Source organism: Aethalodelphis obliquidens, unplaced genomic scaffold (genome assembly GCF_003676395.1).
Source record: "Aethalodelphis obliquidens isolate GAN/ISIS:26980383/991018 unplaced genomic scaffold, ASM367639v1 scaffold32, whole genome shotgun sequence".
NCBI classification, from domain to species: Eukaryota; Metazoa; Chordata; class Mammalia; order Artiodactyla; family Delphinidae; genus Aethalodelphis; species Aethalodelphis obliquidens.
The window spans coordinates 7,082,057-7,099,471 of record NW_020837976.1 but is presented as its reverse complement, the minus strand read 5'-3'; the positions used below and the strand labels follow the sequence as shown (position 1 = coordinate 7,099,471).

Sequence of the window (17,415 nt, the reverse complement as noted above, 5' to 3'; positions counted from 1 at the left end):
AAGATGTAAGATCTTTAACTGAAGATTTGGGGGTATAATCATTACCCTCGTTTTACACAAACATAATCAAGGGGTAATTTAATTGTTTGAATAAGTTTGAGTACTTGGTACATTCGAAGCGCTGTTCTGTGTTCAGTGTTCCAGGGGGATAACTTGTCCTTCTGCATGGAATGCTGCCAGTGCCCCTTAGATGGCATGTGGAAGCCACAATTGAAGGGTGCATATTTTAACATTCCTCCTTTAATTCTAACAGATGTTGTCTAGGCTGATACAATTAGGGAAAGGGATGAATATATATGGAGTGTCATTCTGTCAGCAATTTGATTTGGGAATTACAGGTAATCAAACAGGAGCTATTCTGGTGTCTTCGTAGGTCTGTCTCTTTGCTTCTGTGATTTAATTCTTTAATGTTCTTTTATGGACACAAGCGTGTGTGTGTGTGTGTGTTGTTTTGAGACTAGCCTGCAACCAGAGTAGGTTACTTAGTCTCTGAATGTTTTTAACATGATCATGAGGACCCAGCAGAGAGGAGAGGGTTGAGGGTAGTCTTATCATACTGGTTGATGCCAGTACAGAATCTGCAAAAACAGTGAAGGTAGATTCATTGTTCTTGTAGATGTTGATGATTTATTGATGATTAGATGCAAGAAATGTTACATTTAACTTAGTTTCATTCTATCTTAATAATATTGCATTATTTTTGAGTAATTACTATGTGCGGGCACTGTTCAAAGTACTTTACATTTATTAACTCATTTAATTTGCAAAAAAATTTTACTCAATTACGTATGAGGACACCAAAGTACAGATAGGTTAAACTGAGGTGCCCAAAGTTATTTTGTTAAGTGATGGAGCTAGGATTCAAATGCCAGCAGCCTGATGTCGGAGCCTGTGTTCCTAGGTTTGATATTTATTTGAATGTAGGTAAAAAAATTAAGGCAGGATAGACTTTTTAAAACAGCTTTTTCCATTGTAAAATGTGGTACATGTAGAGGAGTATATAAAGCATATATGCAGTTTAAACAATAATTAAAGTTTACAAAATATGTCCATACAACTACCAGACATCTTGAGAAATAGAATATTACCAGTGCCTTGAAAGTCTCCAGAGTACTGTTCCCATTTCCCTCCTTCCTCCCAGACGTAACCGTTATCTTCATTTTTGTGATAATTATTCATCGATTTTCCTTACAGTTTTATCATCTATGTATATATTCCTTTTATATATGTGTAAATGTATATATAGAGATGTTTATATAAATGTGTATATATCATGCATATATGTGTAAATGTACCATGTATACGTGTGTATGTATGTATATGTGTGTATATATACACAAATGTGTGTGTGTATATATATATATATATATAAAATATATTTTTTGTGATTCCTTCTTCTCAGTATTATGTCCATAAGATTCATTCAACTGAGTCGTGTAGCTATAATGTATGCATTTTCACTGCTCTAGAGCACTGCATGCTATAAATACGGTACAATTTACTTACTCAGTTTATTGCTGATGGACTGTGTGTCTGGTTTCAGAATTTTGCTGCTGCAGACATTCCTGTACATGCCACCTGGTCGTAAGTGCCAGGGATACTCTAGGGCTGCATTTCCCAAATTTTAGCTTATATAAAAATCACCTAAAGCTTGTTAAACAGATTCCTGGCACGATCCCCTGAGCTCCTGATTCAGTACATCTCCAGCAAGCTCCCAGTGATGGAATGCTGGTCTGCTCTGGGGTATGTCCCAAGGAGTAGGATTGCTGGGTTACAAGTTATGTGCCTGTTCTTCTTTACCAGCTACTGCAAGAGTTGTTCTCCAGCTGCTCCACCAGCACCACGTACATACTTTTCTTTTTTCATAATCTTAGTATACATACTCTAGTTAAGCTTTAGCGTTTTTAACGACCTGGTGGACTGCATAATGGTATCTCTTTTTGGTTTCAATTTGTATTCTTTTGGTTACTAACACGATGGAGATTGTTTTTATATATGTTCCGGCCTTTCGTCTTCCTTGCGGTGTCTGCAGAGCCCTAGTCCATGGAATGAAGTTTGTAACTCGTCTGTAGCTTGGCCTTGCTATTTGTTGCCCATTCTCTTTGCCTAACGTTTCCAGTCATGGTTTGTATAGTATCTTTCCAAGGAGTGTGAGCCTTCTGGAGAGCTCACTCGTGATTAAATCTATTATTTGTGGAGTGCTTACTATGTTCCAGGCCAAGCAGGCTGCCTGCATTGTCTTATGTAATCCTCACCTCAGCTTCCTGAGATAAGTCGGCATCATTATCATCATCCATTTTACAAAAGTCTGAATGCAGCCTGGCTTAACCCAAAGGCACACCTCTAGGAACCTCCCAGGGTTTGAGTATTTCTTCCGCCCTGGTAACAATCAGGTCATTGGGAGTCTCCAAGAGCTGACCCAGTGGGAGCAAGATAAGTCTTTCTATTCAAGGTTTTGTAGGATTGCAGCCTGGAGGAGAATTTGGACTCTAGAATGAAGTCTTCAAGGATCTCAATTCCAGGGAGCAACCTTTGGCCTTATGAATGGGAAAATCTAACACTGAGCCAGTATTAGGCTAGGCTGCTGTGGAAGTAGGTGATTTCTGTCTCTGGCCAAACCACCCCTAGTGGTGATTTTAAGAGATGCAGGTAACTGATTGGTTGACAGTGCCGTGAATTGCCGTTTTTCCCGACCTCAAGCCGGCTTGGCCCTGAACTGTAGACACCCAGCAATGCAGAGGCACATGTGATTCTCTGTTCCCAGGACTTGGGCTTCACCGAGCACTTGAAGAGACTTGGTTGTCTGCTCTCAGACCCTCAGTGTCCAGCCATCCTAGTGGTCTTGCGGCCCTGCTGGCGGTCTCAGGATGTTATTTGGCCTGGCTTCTTTTTGATCTTCAGCCTTGGCCTCTGAGTATTCAGTAATGTTGAGACCTTGTTGGTAATTTTGTTGTCTTTGAAGAGACCTAATAAATAGTGCTTCTTATCCATCTGAGTTCTGGATGAATAAGACAAAAGAGTCAGCAGATAAAGAACCACAATACAACCTTTATTACTGAGAAGGACGAGGGTAGAACATACATAGGTCGCTGAATTAATTCCCCTCCCCCTGCACCCGCCTCCCATCTTTAATGGTGCTGGATGAGAGCCAGCTTCCCACCTAGGGATCCTGCTGTTTTAAGGTCATCTACAGCATAGCAACATTTGCACTGTGGAAGGAGGCTGGGCACCCAACAGAAAAGAGGTGAGGAAGGGACCAGGCTCTGTGTGCCCAGTCGTTTCATCCAAACTGACCAGAAAGGTTGACAGAGGTTGGGGAGTGGGTGGAGGTGGGACGTTGCTCACGTAGCTCTATATGGAAGGAGGGAGTAAGGGTTCCGCTAAGCCTTCCGCAGAGTTTGCATTAACCATTGAGTTTATTATGTTCTTACCCATCAAGTGTGTGCTCATCCCAAAGAGTGGCAGTCACCCTCAGAGGGAGAGATGGACTCTCTCAGGACAGTCTTGCTCCCAACTTCATGAAGTCCTGGACGATCAATAGCTTTACTTTATAAAGAATCCTCGAGCCTAATGCAGCACGCAAGATGGTCACAGCAGCGCGGGCACATCTCGGAAATACTGTGTGTTAGATTCCAGAGCAGTGTGATAAAGCAAATACCGTAGTAAATGGAGTCACAAACTTTTTGGTTTCCTAGTGCATATAAAAGTTCTGTGTACACTATACTGTGGTCTTTTAAGTGTGCAGTAGCATTATGTCTACAAACGCAATGTACATGCCTTCATCAAAAAAGACTTCAGGGCTTCCCTGGTGGCGCAGTGGTTGGGAGTCCACCTGCCGATGCAGGGAACGCGGGTTCGTGCCCCGGTCTGGGAGGATCCCACATGCCGCGGAGCGGCTGGGCCCGTGAGCCACGGCCGCTGAGCCTGCGCATCCGGAGCCTGTGCTCTGCCACAGGAGAGGCTACAACAGTGAGAGGCCCGCGTAGAGCAAAAAAAAAGACTTTATTGCTAAAAAATGCTAACCGTCATCTGACAATGCACAGTTGCCACAAACCTTCCATTTGTAAAAAAGAAAATCAATACCTGCAGAGTGCAGTAAAGCTGCGTATGCCTGTAGCTGTGCAGCCTACAAAGTTGGAAAGCAAACCGATCCTGATCCTAGGCGAGTTTTTCTAGGCGACATTATGACCCCAGAGCCTGTTCTTAAATGTCCCAAAGACCGTGATAGGAAGCAGGTGACATCTGAGGGAAGGACTCACCGTGGGTGGCAAGAACCTTCCCTGGTCGAGTCTTTCCCCAATGCTAATGGGGCTAAGCCTGTTGTCTGTAAGTCGTGACCTTTGAACTAAACACAGAGGTCAAAGGGGAAATGGAGACTTACAGAGACAGAATATGCTGGATGAGAAGGAAGGGCACCTCCAAAAAGATGGGGATCACCACCGGGGGTATTTCTGAACCTTGCACATAGGTGGCAGTATCTCAAACGCCAGCTTCCTGAAAGAAAACCCAGAAGGCACAGGTGGGCCCCCTCCCCCCGATAAATACAGAATGCTAAATTTAACCTCCCACAGGGAGCCTCTCCCAGATGAATTCTGATTTGCAACCAGCACATTCAAACCTTCTACCTGGCCTTCCCCTGTGAGCCCCTCGAGGCTGTCAGCCCGCCACTGTCCCCAGCGTGGGTTCTGTTGGGTAGATGACTGGGGGATGCACTGTCTTGGGAGCAGGTGTTTTCTGTCTCTCACCACTTGCTGTGGGGTTGCTTTGGCCAAAAAAGGCCATGTGCGGGGGAAGATTTCTCCTTAGTTTATAAAGATCAGTCCAGACTGCTTGGTGGAGGCTGGCCCTTGAGCCTGTGGTCAGGTTACAAGAAGCCAAGATGTGCCTTCTTTGGCCTCCGAATGCAGAGCAGAATTAGAGGCAGGCAATCCAGTGCCGCCCTCCTAGACCTGTCATTCATAATTTGAAGTGAGAACCTCCACAAGGCTCTTGAGTTCACTGCATTTAAAAATAGCAAATATTGTTCTGCTCACTAGTCTTTAGGCAGGAGATGTTGAAATAATCCCCTTTTTCTGTGCCTCAGCTGTCTCTGCTCATTCACGGGCACCCCCAGGAGTCCTGAGCTGCCTCAGACCTTTACCAAGGCCATGCTGCTACGGCCCTCACCCAAAGGCCTTTGCCATTTGGCCGTGGTCACCGCGTGGCCTGTCTCCTTGGTCCATGGCCTTCCCTGAAGTCCACCGTCTTTGCTCTGGGCCCTACCTCTGTAAACAAGCACTTTCCTAGAGAATAACCAGCGTAAGTTGTGGTCACACATCAAGATCAAAATACCCTGTGGTTTAGGAACTAAAGCCTGTTGATGTTAAAAGCTGCCTGCCCAACTATAAAAACCCACCACACTGCACAATCAAGACTACAAACCACCAAGTTGAAAAACAGGCAGGGCCCTAGGAAAGCACCCTTCCTCCCCTGCCCAGAGCCCCAGTACCTCCGGGACTGTTTTCCTCCCCAGCACTGGATTCCTTTTTTTATTATTTCTCAAAGTCTCCAGAGCGTACACCAAATGCCTAAGTCTTTGAAGGGGCCCAATAAATGGGACCTCTCCTCCCTGAACCAGGTTCTGAACAGAAGCCATGAGAGTCAACAGTTAGGAAAGGAGAATCTCACCATGGTTCTGGTGAGATCTGGGCTGGAAGGCATGGCCTTTATCCGTGGGCTTGTCTGTTGCCCATGTGGAACCCCAGAATTCCACAGACCTGCTCACTCAGTTGCAGGTGGTGCTGCCCCCCACCTACAAGTGCTGCAGGGGATCCGTGAGCTCCCAGCGTGGAAAATGAGATCACCACGCTTGTTCTCTGTGGGCCTGCGACTCCCAGGTGGGAGGAGTAGGGGGCAGAGCTGGGCACCAGGTGCCAAGATTGTTATTTCGAATTCAGCCTTCAGATAAGTTCAGTTCATCCCTCTTCTCTCTAGAGTAGCAGTTCACACATTTCTTGGTCTCAGGGCCCTTTTACACTCTTAAAAATCATTAAGTGCCCTAATGAGCTTCTATAATGTGGGTAATATCTACCGTTGTTTAGCATATTAGAAATTAAACTGAGGAAATTGTATGGTATTGATTTAATTCATTTAAAAGTATTAAACCCATTATGTAACACAAATACCAATTTTTATGAAAAATAACTATATTTTCCAAAGCAGAACAATGAAATTAGTAGGAAGAGTAGCATTGTGCTTTTGTATTTTTGCCCATCTCCATGTCTGACTTAGTAGAAGACGGTGGGTTTCCTGTATCTGCTTCTGCGTTTACTCTGTGAAGGTATGACACATCACTCACCCTTTGGAAAACTCCACTTGACACTCGTGAGAGAATGCGAGTGGAAAGGATAAGAATATTGTTATATTATGGAAGTAGTTTTGCCTTTTCAGTTCCCCTGGAAGGATCTTGGGGACCCATAGGGATCCCGAGACCACACTTTGAGAACTGCTGTTCAGTCTGACTGACAGGTGGAGTGGAAACAGATGAGAGTATTAGAGAAGCAGAGTTCCTTCCACACGGAAAGAAGCTTCGAGAAGGGAAGATGCACTCCCCCTCTACAGGTTATACAGTGCAATTGTCCAAATGCCAGACTTAAACTACTCAAGATAACCATAGGTGGAAGAAATGCTAGTCTGCAGTCCCCCCGAGTTGAACCTGAAACTGGTGACATTAGCCCTGTAACCTGTGGGTTAGCATGCAGGGCTGGTGCGCTGGCTTCTTCATGGCTTAACCTAGAACACCGCCGGGCAGGGTGCTGCTTTGGGAGCAGGTTCAGGAATGGCTTGGAACTCTGACGTTATTGACAGAGCCCTCTTCATGGCAGCACATTTCTGGAGGCTGTGCTGGGAATGTGATTTTCTCACGAGAATAATGGTATAATTGTCTTGATAATTATCTCATCAAGGACTCAGAATGAGATAAATCATCACCATGGCCAGCTATTCAAATTAAATCAGAGTTACAGGCACTAGAAGCATTGGTAACCATTTTTAAAAAGTGAAATCATGTTCCAGGTTTTATGAAACAGACGTAATTGTACATGAAGACCAAGGAGTGTGGGGTACAGAAAGTGTACAAAGAGTCTATCACAGGCTGTAATTAAGCCCTCATCGATATATCACCTACAGAAAATGAATACACTCACCATGGTGGGTATTTACTGATCATTTTCCATGTGTGCTTTTAGAAGAGTTTGGGGTTGGTTATGGTGGAGGCCGGGTAGGGCGGGGAGTGGGGTGACTTAAAAAACAAGTTGTTTATAAAAGTTTGACCTGATGTCTTCTCTCCGTTTTTTTCACGTGGTGAACAGAAACACTGTAATTATTCTGTTAACGTATGTCACAGTCATATTTGAGAATCATATTTTAGGAAAAAATTCACAATGGCAGCAGGTAGATTTGTCACTTGGTCTTAATTCTTATAGGACAATTTCCAGCCCTTAGCCAGTGTCTGAGGATGCTTCCTGATGGTTTGTGTGTGTGTGTGTGTGCCTGTGTGTGTGTGTGTGAGATGGGGCAGTGGCTAACAGTGGTCCCCAAAGCCTTTTGGTGTAGGTTTGAATATCATCCCTAAATTGACTAGCTAAATGCCTCATGGCGATTTCCTTTCAGTTTGCTTCCTTGCCTGCGAAACAGCAGTAGTAATAGTACCTACCTTGTAGTGTTGTTGTGAAGATTGTTGAGATCTACGCATGGAAAGCATTGTAGCACCGTTCCTAGGCACTCGATAAATATTAGCAATCACCAACATTCAGTGTATTTAGTTAATTTCCAAGTTGATTATAGCCACAGTCTGATGCCACGTACTCTACTACTTGATGACATTTTGAACCTTGTGTAAAAGCATGTTGCAGTCTCTGCTGAGTGTAATGAGTTGATGGGGCAAAATCAATCAAAGCCAGGATTGGCCACGTCTACTGGAATTGCTGTAGGCACTTCTGGAACTTTCAGTGGCAGTTTAATTGCATAACTGCCTGAGCCAGTGTCTCAGGATTGTGTTATACTTCTATAAGCCGAGTCAGTCTGTAGGTGTAGCGTTGCTACCCCTGACGTTAAACATCCAGATGCTTATTGTAAACTCCTGTCTATCTTTTGAGACTCCACTCCACAAAGTCTTGATGCCTAGGAAGCCTCCCCTCACAGGGGCTGAAGAGATCAGCGACTGCACAGACCTCTGTGGACATGACTTGCTACATGTTTGTATGTGGCCTAAGGTCTGATAGGTTCAACTCCTGAGAAGTCCACACTCTAAACTGCACCTCCGATGAGGCACTCTGATTTTTGTCTGTCAAGCGTTTGTACTGCAGTGTTGTCCTCCAGCTCAGAGTTCAAGGTCAGCATGGTTGTCAGGTTCCTGGACCAGCATCAACACTGCTGTTTGACTCTCTTTGTCCTTACTTGATTAAAAGAAATGAAAATCAGAAAAAAATAAAAGTACTGATACCAGAGATATTCAAGGACCTGTACTAAGAATTGAAATAAAGATGGACACGAGGTGGGTCACAGGGGGCAGTGTGACCCCTGCACCTAAGGTGGTCTAGGTTGTATTATGAAGGCAAGAAAGAGTTAACCCGTTCAAAACGCTGTGCTCTCCCTCCAGGACAGTACGTGACAAAACAAAAATATCAAAGTCCAGGGTTAAACTTCTGCACCTTTCAAGTATATTTCCAGGGATATGAAATCCAAAGTGTCATCAGTGGCATGACTTATGCAGAGAAAGATCTTTAAAGAGTGGCACTAGCTCTTGAATAATCTTCTTAACATAGCCTCCCACGTCATGGATGGAATCCTGTGAAATGTAGAGAATCTGGCAAATGTATGGTGATAAATTGGATTTAAACATTAAAAAAAAATTAGTCATGCAGAATTGGTCTTGAAGGGTTCCATTATTCTATTACCATGTACCCCACTAGCTGCTTTAAAAGTGTCTTCGCTAATTGCTTATATTTGCTTATATTGTTTGGAAGACATACAGGCATAATAAAAGCATCCTCAGAGCTGTCCCCACCACCACCGCTACCCACCCACACCCACACATCACCTGTTATGAAAGGAATTTCACTTGTTTTCTTTTGTACATGTTTGTGAATGAAGTTTTATTCTTTGTCACCTTGGTTTCTTTTTTTTTTCTTTTTTTAAATTTTTTATACAGCAGGTTCTTATTAGTTATCTATTTTATATGTATCACTGTATACATGTCAATCCCAATCTCCCAGTTCATCACACCAGCACCCCGCCCCCCGCCACTTCCCACCCTTGGTGTCCATATGTTTGTTCTCTACTTCTGTGTGTCTATTTCTGCCCTGCAAACCGGTTCATCTGTACCATTTTTCTAGATTCCACATATATGTGTTAATATATGATATTTGTTTTTCTCTTTCTGACTTATTTCACTCTGTATGACAGTCTCTAGATCCATCCACGTCTCTAAAACTGACCCAATTTCATTCCTTTTTATGGCTGAGTAATATTCCATTGTATATGTATACCACATCTTTATCCATTCGTCTGTCGATGGGCATTTAGGTTGCTTCCATGACCTGACTATTATAAATAGTGTTGCAGTGAACATTGGGGGTGCATGTCTTTTTGAATTATGGTTTTCTCTGGGTATATGCCCAGTAGTGGGCTTGCTGGGTCATATGGTAATTCTGTTTTTAGTTTTTTAAGGAACCTCCATACTGTTCTCCATAGTGGCTGTATCTATTTACATACCCACCAACAGTGCATCACCTTGGTTTCTTTTCAGTATTCCTACTTCACAAAATTCTTTAAAAATATTTCTCGGGTATTTATGTAGCAAAGAGATAAAAGTCTTCACAAAAAAACCCCCAACAATATCATGACAATAGCTAACCCTTGTCTTATGGTGAATCAGGTGTTGTTGCTATGCCTCAAAGCAATCCTAGGAGACCAGTACTTCTTCTTCTCCTCCCCCCTCCCTCCTTCTTCTTCTCCATATTATTATTATGGAAAAGGTGGAGGCACAGATGAATTTATAAAGCTTGTCAAGGTCACATAGGTAGCCAGAGGGGAGCCAGGATTTAAACCTAAGCAGGTTTGCTTGGAGGCCCAGGTCTTAACTACTACACACATTCCTGCCTTTGTTTCCGTAAAGAATAAGGGGAACAGACATATAAAGCAAAAAGAGTTTTCCAGCTTTGTGGACTGCATTTGATCATCTACCTTCTCAGTACTTTAATTGTTAGTAGATTCTGACCATCTGAAAGGGAAAAAAGGAAGAGATCAATGTATGGGGGGGGGGGAAACCCAAACATTCAATTGGTTAAACTTAAAGAGTTTATGATAATCAGCAGAGCCTCGGTTTTAGGTAGGCTGTCTTCAGAGCCAGAAAGAAAAGAGGAAGGTTCCATTAGGTTTGGGCTGCTTTCAGATGTGAAACGTTGAGCCAGTCACCATGAATGATCTTGATCAGGAAGAAGAGGGGCATGGAAAGGTCCGCTCTGGCTTCGGTGGAATATTTTAAGAGCTTGGATTCAGGAGTGACTTGGAGGAAATTGGAAAGCAGAGCCAGTGACCAAGGAAGACTATAAAAAAGAATCACGGAAATAGGAACCTCAAAGAGTAGTGGACTCAGCTTGAAAGCTCGTGGTACTGAGACTATGGGAAAATCATAACGAGAATAAAAAGCGATGTCACTGTGGGTTCAGAACCGGAACAGATAGACCAATCCTAACAGGCCCGCAGAACTTCTCCGCTCCCATTATGCGTCTGTCCTTTTTAGACAAGGAGGTCGATCTTCCGCCTGGGAAGAGTAGAGCAAATACTTGTAAGAGGAAATTGAAACTCAGGATAGGTGAGCTGATTGTATTGAGCACGTAGAGCAGCACTAAATGAGTGGGGATCCTCTGCTCAGCGTGAATTTCATCCTGGTGGGCCAGGAGGACGTGCCCACTGCTTTCATCTTGGAAGAATTGTGGAGAACACGGGAATTACTAATGGACTGGGGATGGGTTAATGTCCCAATTAAAAGAAAAGCCAGGGCTTCCCTGGTGGCGCAGTGGTTGAGAGTCCGCCTGCCGATGCAGGGGACACGGGTTCGTGTCCCGGTCCGGGAGGATCCCACATGCCACGGAGCGGCTGGGTCCGTGAGCCGTGGCCGCTGAGCCTGCGCGTCCAGAGCCTGTGCTCCTCAACGGGAGAGGCCACAACAGTGAGAGGCCCGCGTACCGCAAAAAAAAAAAAAAAAAAAAAAAAAGCCAAATCCAGAAAATGTGGTGTTCAAACAAAAGAATAGAGGGCCCCATGCTGACCTGGGGCAGAATTCTGCAGCCAGTAATGAGGAAAGTTTGGCTTGCAATTTTCATTTTCAGATGTACACAGTAACTAGGAAACAGCATGGACTTGTTCAGAACAGAAAAAAATAATTGTTTCTTTATTCCCTTTTGTTGCAAAGTTATTCAACTTGGAGACTAGGGCGGAAAGGCAGGCATGCCGATATCTGGAGTTCAGAAAGGTTTGGGGAGATGGAGGTATTGGGTTGGATGTGTGGCTGCCCAGTGCTGCACGGACACTTGTTAAACATACTGATTTATCCACCACAGCTCTTAAGATTCTGTGTTAGTGAGTCTTGGGTTGGGACCCAGGAATCAATTTTTGGTGAATGTCCCAGATTACTTGCTATGCTGAGTAAGTTGGGAATGACTGGGCTTTAGGACAGATGTACGAGGTAGAATCGTGTTGTCATCATAGTATCAATACTGATATTACTCAGGGCTAATACACTGAATAACCACGTGCCAGACACTATTCTAAGTGCTTTACACATGTGATCTCATTTAATCCTCACACCCGCCCTGTGCGTGGGTGCTGTCTCAGTATACATATTGCACACATGGGGGAACTGGGACTTCTGAGGTCTCACAGATAGTAAGTGATGGGCAGGATTCAAACTCAGGCAGTCTGGCGTGTTGAAAGTCTGGGCTGTCCCTCTTAAGAGCCTGGTTTGTGGCTCTGGGTCAGTGGGAAGGGCCATGTCTGGGCATGTGTCATGCCCTGTCTTTAACATCAGAGTAGCATCATTATGAAGACATTGGGGTGATCCAGACAGCCGGGAGGAATGACTAAATCTGGATGGGAGTATTAATTTATCGAGATCAAGTCTTGGAGGGTTAAATGTAATTGCTGCCCCTCAGGGCCCCAAGTCAGAGCAAAGATACCGGAAGCCACTACTTAACAGTTGCCTGGTAAAAAAGACCTGGGTTGTTTGGGTTGACTGCGCGCAAGGCCCTTGTCTCTGCTGTACCTTTTGCCTGGGATGCCCTTTTCCACTTCCTCCTCTTTCTCCTGGCAAAATTTTAATCATCTTTAAAGGCAGAGCCTAAATGTCACTGCAGCTATGGAGTCTTCTTTGATTTCTACAGGCAGATTTGTCATCCCATTCTGCTGCTTTAGCACTTTGTTCCGGATGTTATAATTTTGCGATTATCTTTCTTAGCTTGTGCCACTCATGTCCACGGTCACTCAGCTGGAAACACGGAGGAGGAGGGCAGAACCTCCTTCCTCCCTCCCTCCCCTCCCTCCCACTCGAGTCCCTGCCGAGGAATCAATTTTAACTGTCTGCGTATTGATACAATCGCCCCTTTCTCATTCCTGCAGCCCCTGCCTGATTCAAGTCTGTGCCCTAACTTGTCGCCAACCTGTCACTTGTTGCCCCCCAACAAAACACACACATTTCCCACGAAGCATCAGAGAATTCTCTATCAAACACAATCTGCCTGTGCTGAAAATGTGTGCCTGGCTCCCCACAGCCAACAGGATAACCCCAAGCCCCCAGCCATCTATGATCTAACACTGTCTAACTCTCCAGCCTCAACTTTTGACTCCCTGCCTTGCTTCTTGGACTCCCGTGACACTGAACTCATTGTAATTCCCCAGGCAGTGTGCTGTTTCTTGCTGCCTTGTTCTGGCTCAAGCAGTGACTGCCTGGGATGGCTTCCCTGCCCACCGCCCCCCACCCCACTGCCTGACTCCTCCTGGGCTCGGCTTGGGAGGCCCCCAGATCCCTGCCCTGGGCTCTCCCCATGCCCTCTGCATCCCTCTACCTCTCACTGCCACTTTCTATTGCAATTATCTCTATTTTGCTCTCACTTGAAGCCTTGAACTTCCTAAGTGCAGGGCTGTGTTTCCTTCTGTTTCCCCTGGCAAGTGGACACTTAATACATGTTTCTGCAAAGAATTGTAACTATTTGTCCTACTTGGCAAGACTAGAGGATTAGAATCTTGCTGTTTCCTCTTCCTGGAGGTGAGGTCTTGGGTATTCACCTCTGAGGGAGAATCTGTTTGCTTATTTGTAAAATTCGGATAATTACAGTCCCCTCGGGGGCTATTGTGAGAATTAAGCGAGATGGCAGTGTTTTATAAAATTTAGCATCCTATTCCAGGGATCCACAAACTTCAGTCCTGCTGCCTGAGTTTGTATGGCCAAGAATCTTTTCCACATTTTTAAATGCTTTTTAAAAAATCGTAATAATAACTTTTGACCCTTGAAAACTATATGAAATTTCAATTTTGATGTCCATGAATGAAGTTTTATTTGAATGACCAGAGCCACGTTTATTCATCTACTGATTGCCCACTTTTGCACTTCGGCAGCAGAGCCGAGTACATTATTCAAGTTAGGAAAATGCGATTCACTGCCCCCTCCTTGTACACGGAACTTTTTGAGAGGAGGTTTCCTCTCTTTGAACTTCTGGAGCCCTCCCCCTGGTCCCTGCAGTGATGAGTTAGTGTCGGGGTGGGCGGGGGAAGCCACAGGAGCTGGCTTTGGGCTTTCGGAAAAGGAGAACGTTCCAGTAAGGGTTTCGTGGACTGTTGGGATAGATAGTGACCTCTGCACTGCTGGGGGTGTTAAGGGTAGTGGTCCCTGGTTTTCTGTGTCACTGTGGAGCAGGGTGTCACAACATTGGCCCTATTGACATCTGGGGCTGGATAATTCTCTGTGGCAGGGGCTGTCCTGGGCATTGTGTAATGGTTGGCAGCATCCCTGGCCTCTGGCCACTAAAAGCCAGTGGCGTCACCTCTTCCAGTTTCAATGACAAATGTGTCCAGATGTTGCCAGATGTCCCGAGGGGGCAGTACCACCCCGGGTTGAGAATGAATGTTGGAGAACGTTGAAGCATTATGGGTGAGACTACAAAACTTTCAATGTCCAAAAAGCTGTTGGCACTAGAGGCTTCATGAGTTGGAGCTGGCTTCCCTGGATGGGTTGTGTCACCAGCTCCGGGGTCTCGCATGATCCCGGACTTGGTCCCAGCCCCTGTTTTGTAAGGTTGCTGTGAGCATTAGATGAGATATCCACGCATCTACAAAAGACCTGTTTGGCGATTGTATTCATTTCAGTGCTTCCTGTCTGCTTTAGGAACATGTTACTTTTGTTATTCCTGGACTGAATATTAAGAGGGGAAATTAATAATAAATTAATGGGGAGAAATACATACTTGAATAATTTTATGGAGCCTGTATTTAAGAAAACACATTATAGGGCTTCCCTGGTGGCGCAGTGGTTGAGAGTCCGCCTGCCGGTGGAGGGGACACGGGTTCATGCCCCAGTCCGGGAAGATCCCACATGCCGCGGAGCGGCTGGGCCCGTGAGCCATGGCCGCTGAGCCTGCGGTCCGGAGCCTGTGCTCCGCAACGGGAGAGGCCACAGCAGTGAGAGGCCCACGTACCGCAAAAAAAAAAAAAAAAAGAAAAGAAAACACATTATAGGATAATAATAGCATGTTATTTTGTGGGTCCATTTTGTCTTGGGGAAGAAGACTTCAGAAAAGTTTCAGTTGTTTAAAAATATGAAAATCTCATAAAGTAATACAGGACGCCCATGGCTGTTTAATATTGGTAGCCAGCATTTGTTAGGCCACAACAGTGAGAGGCCCGCGTACCGCAAAAAAAAAAAAAAAGAAGAGATGACAGTTTTCCTCTAGTCTGTAGATTTCATTGCCCTCTGAGAGTTCACCTAGAAAACCACACACCGCCCTAACCCTACCACCCACAGGATGGAATGTGACCCTTGTTTGTCTCTGGCCTGCTGCCCTCTCCGAGCTCTGTTCCCATCTACCTCTTGGGATTGGATCCCCACCATGGCTCCCCTCTGTAGCGGGAAGGCTGGAGGTAAAAAGGCCCCTTAACCCCTAACCTGTCACTGGGACACAGATTTAGAACACATTGGTCCAACTTACATGGCGAACTTGGGACTTCCCTTTGTTTGTTTTAGTTAGCTAAAAGTTAACTAGAAGCGCTTGCTCTGTGCCAGGGCCAGTATAAATGCCTGGATGGTTGCAGCTGGCAAGTAGCAAAATATCACCCTGTGTCCCAAACTCGATGGCTGTTGGAAGCCCAAGTTCTTACTTCTCAGAGAGTCCTAGCGATTTTCCTTTCTCACTTTGAAATACGTAGAGCAGGCGGGGTATACAGGGAATGATATACTTTGCACCCACATGTCTGTGCACACCTTCACATTTTCCCCTGTTTGCTTTAGATTCTTTTAGAAAGAAATGAATTATGACAAATAAAATCAAAGCTGCCTGTAGGATTCTTCCTGATGCTTTCCCTGACTCACCTTCCCCTGGGGTAGCGACTCTCCTAAATTTGGTGCTTATCGCTACTTTGTATATTTTTATATTCTCACTACATATGTATGTTGTACATTAGCCTTTGAATTCATACCTTATATATAAAAACAGTCATCAATCATGCTTTGGATTTTGGGGTTTTGTTTGCACGATTTAGACTGCAGTGCACCTTGTTGCCAGTCTGAATGTGGAATGTCGTATGAATAGATTTCTGAACTTACTAAAGATAATAGTCGTTCCTAGGTTGATTTATAATTAAATTTCTCTTTCAACCTTACTTGAAAGTTAAAGAAACTGAGTATTTGTTTTGAGATGGAACCTCGTGGATAGATGTAGCTCCAATTCTTCCACTTTAATGCTTTTTTTTTTTTGACTAAGTGAAAATTTATTGGTCCATTTCTCCTATTGATGGGCGTTTAGGTAGTTTCTAAGTCCTGCAGTTACAACCATGCTGCAGTGAACATTGCTGCACACGTTGACTGGGGCGCCCATGGGAGAGTTTCCTAGGGAATATACCTGCCATGTAGGATATGTCTACTTTTACCTTTACTAGGAGTTTCCGAATTGCACTCTAAGGTGATACCTGTGTAAGGGGGTTGATTGCTCTGTATCCTTGACTCAAGACAATCTTCTCTTGCCCTTGACAGACTTAATATTGTTTGCTAATTTGTTGGGTCTGACCTAATATCTCACTGTTGCTCCAAATACGGTTTTGAGATTAGATACTGTGTGAGATTTAACAAAGTCCAAATGTCCTTTTCTCTTGATTTTCTCGGATCTGAAAAGAATCCTTTAAATACTAGATTAGTCTGGATCCTTGCAACTTCAGTATTTGCAGTACTTCCCATGCATCATCCAGGAAGTCCTTCAGTTGTGAAGCTGTGCTGTATGGCTTCATTCAGACAACTGTTTTGAGGTCTCCCTATTTCTGGGGCCTCCCTTTCTCCTTCGTCCCAATTTCTTGTTCTCCTCCCCAGTGCAGACCTCTCCTAAGGCTGGTCCTGGAGCTTTTGAAATCCCTCCTTCAGGCAGCTTCTGTCCACTCTCTTCCTCCTGTATTTGGATCCCCATCAGGGCCGGGTAAAGATTTTTATAATTAACGTAAATGCTGCATGAGTTCTACTGAGGCTTAATCATCCTGTGATGATGTCAGTAGGAAGTAGGGAAATTAACTTGGGGTGGGGACGGTGGCGGCAGGTGGATAGCACTTGGCATGACGGAGATCTCAGCCCACTGGGAAGTTAGCTGTGTATGTGATGAGACAGAAGAACACGGCAAGAGATAGTGACTTTCTCATTTTTAAGTATAAAAGGGAAACATAATTATATTGATTTTTATTTACATTTTTAATGTGTTCTTGCCCTTGATCAAATTAGAGAAAGATACGCTTTTTTTTTTAATTGAAGTATAGTTGACTTACAATGTTGTGTTAGTTTCAGGTGTACAGCAAAGTGATCAGTTTTATTTTTATATATATATATATATATATATATATATATATTCTTTTTCAGATTCTTTTCCCTTATAGGTTATTAGAAGATATTGAATATAGTTCCCTGTGCCATACAGTAGGTCCTTGTTTTTTTATCTATTTTATATATAGTAGTGTGTATCTGTTAATCCCAAATTCCTAATTTATCCTTCCCCTGCCTTTCCCCTTTGGTAACCATAAGTTTGTTTTCTATCTGTGTCTGTGAGTCTAGAGAAATATAGACTTTCGATTGGCTGGTTTTACTTGGTATGAGACACTCTATATCCTTCAGTAAATATATTGCAATTTTGC

At 44.2% G+C, this 17,415-nt stretch overlaps 1 protein-coding gene across 1 annotated transcript in view; it reads left to right on the top strand.

Moving 5' to 3' along the window:
- The window catches only part of CDH2 (cadherin 2), a 215,592-nt gene that overhangs the window by 12,406 nt on the left and 185,771 nt on the right, over positions 1 to 17,415 (top strand). The gene's annotated exons all lie outside the window — the stretch shown is intronic.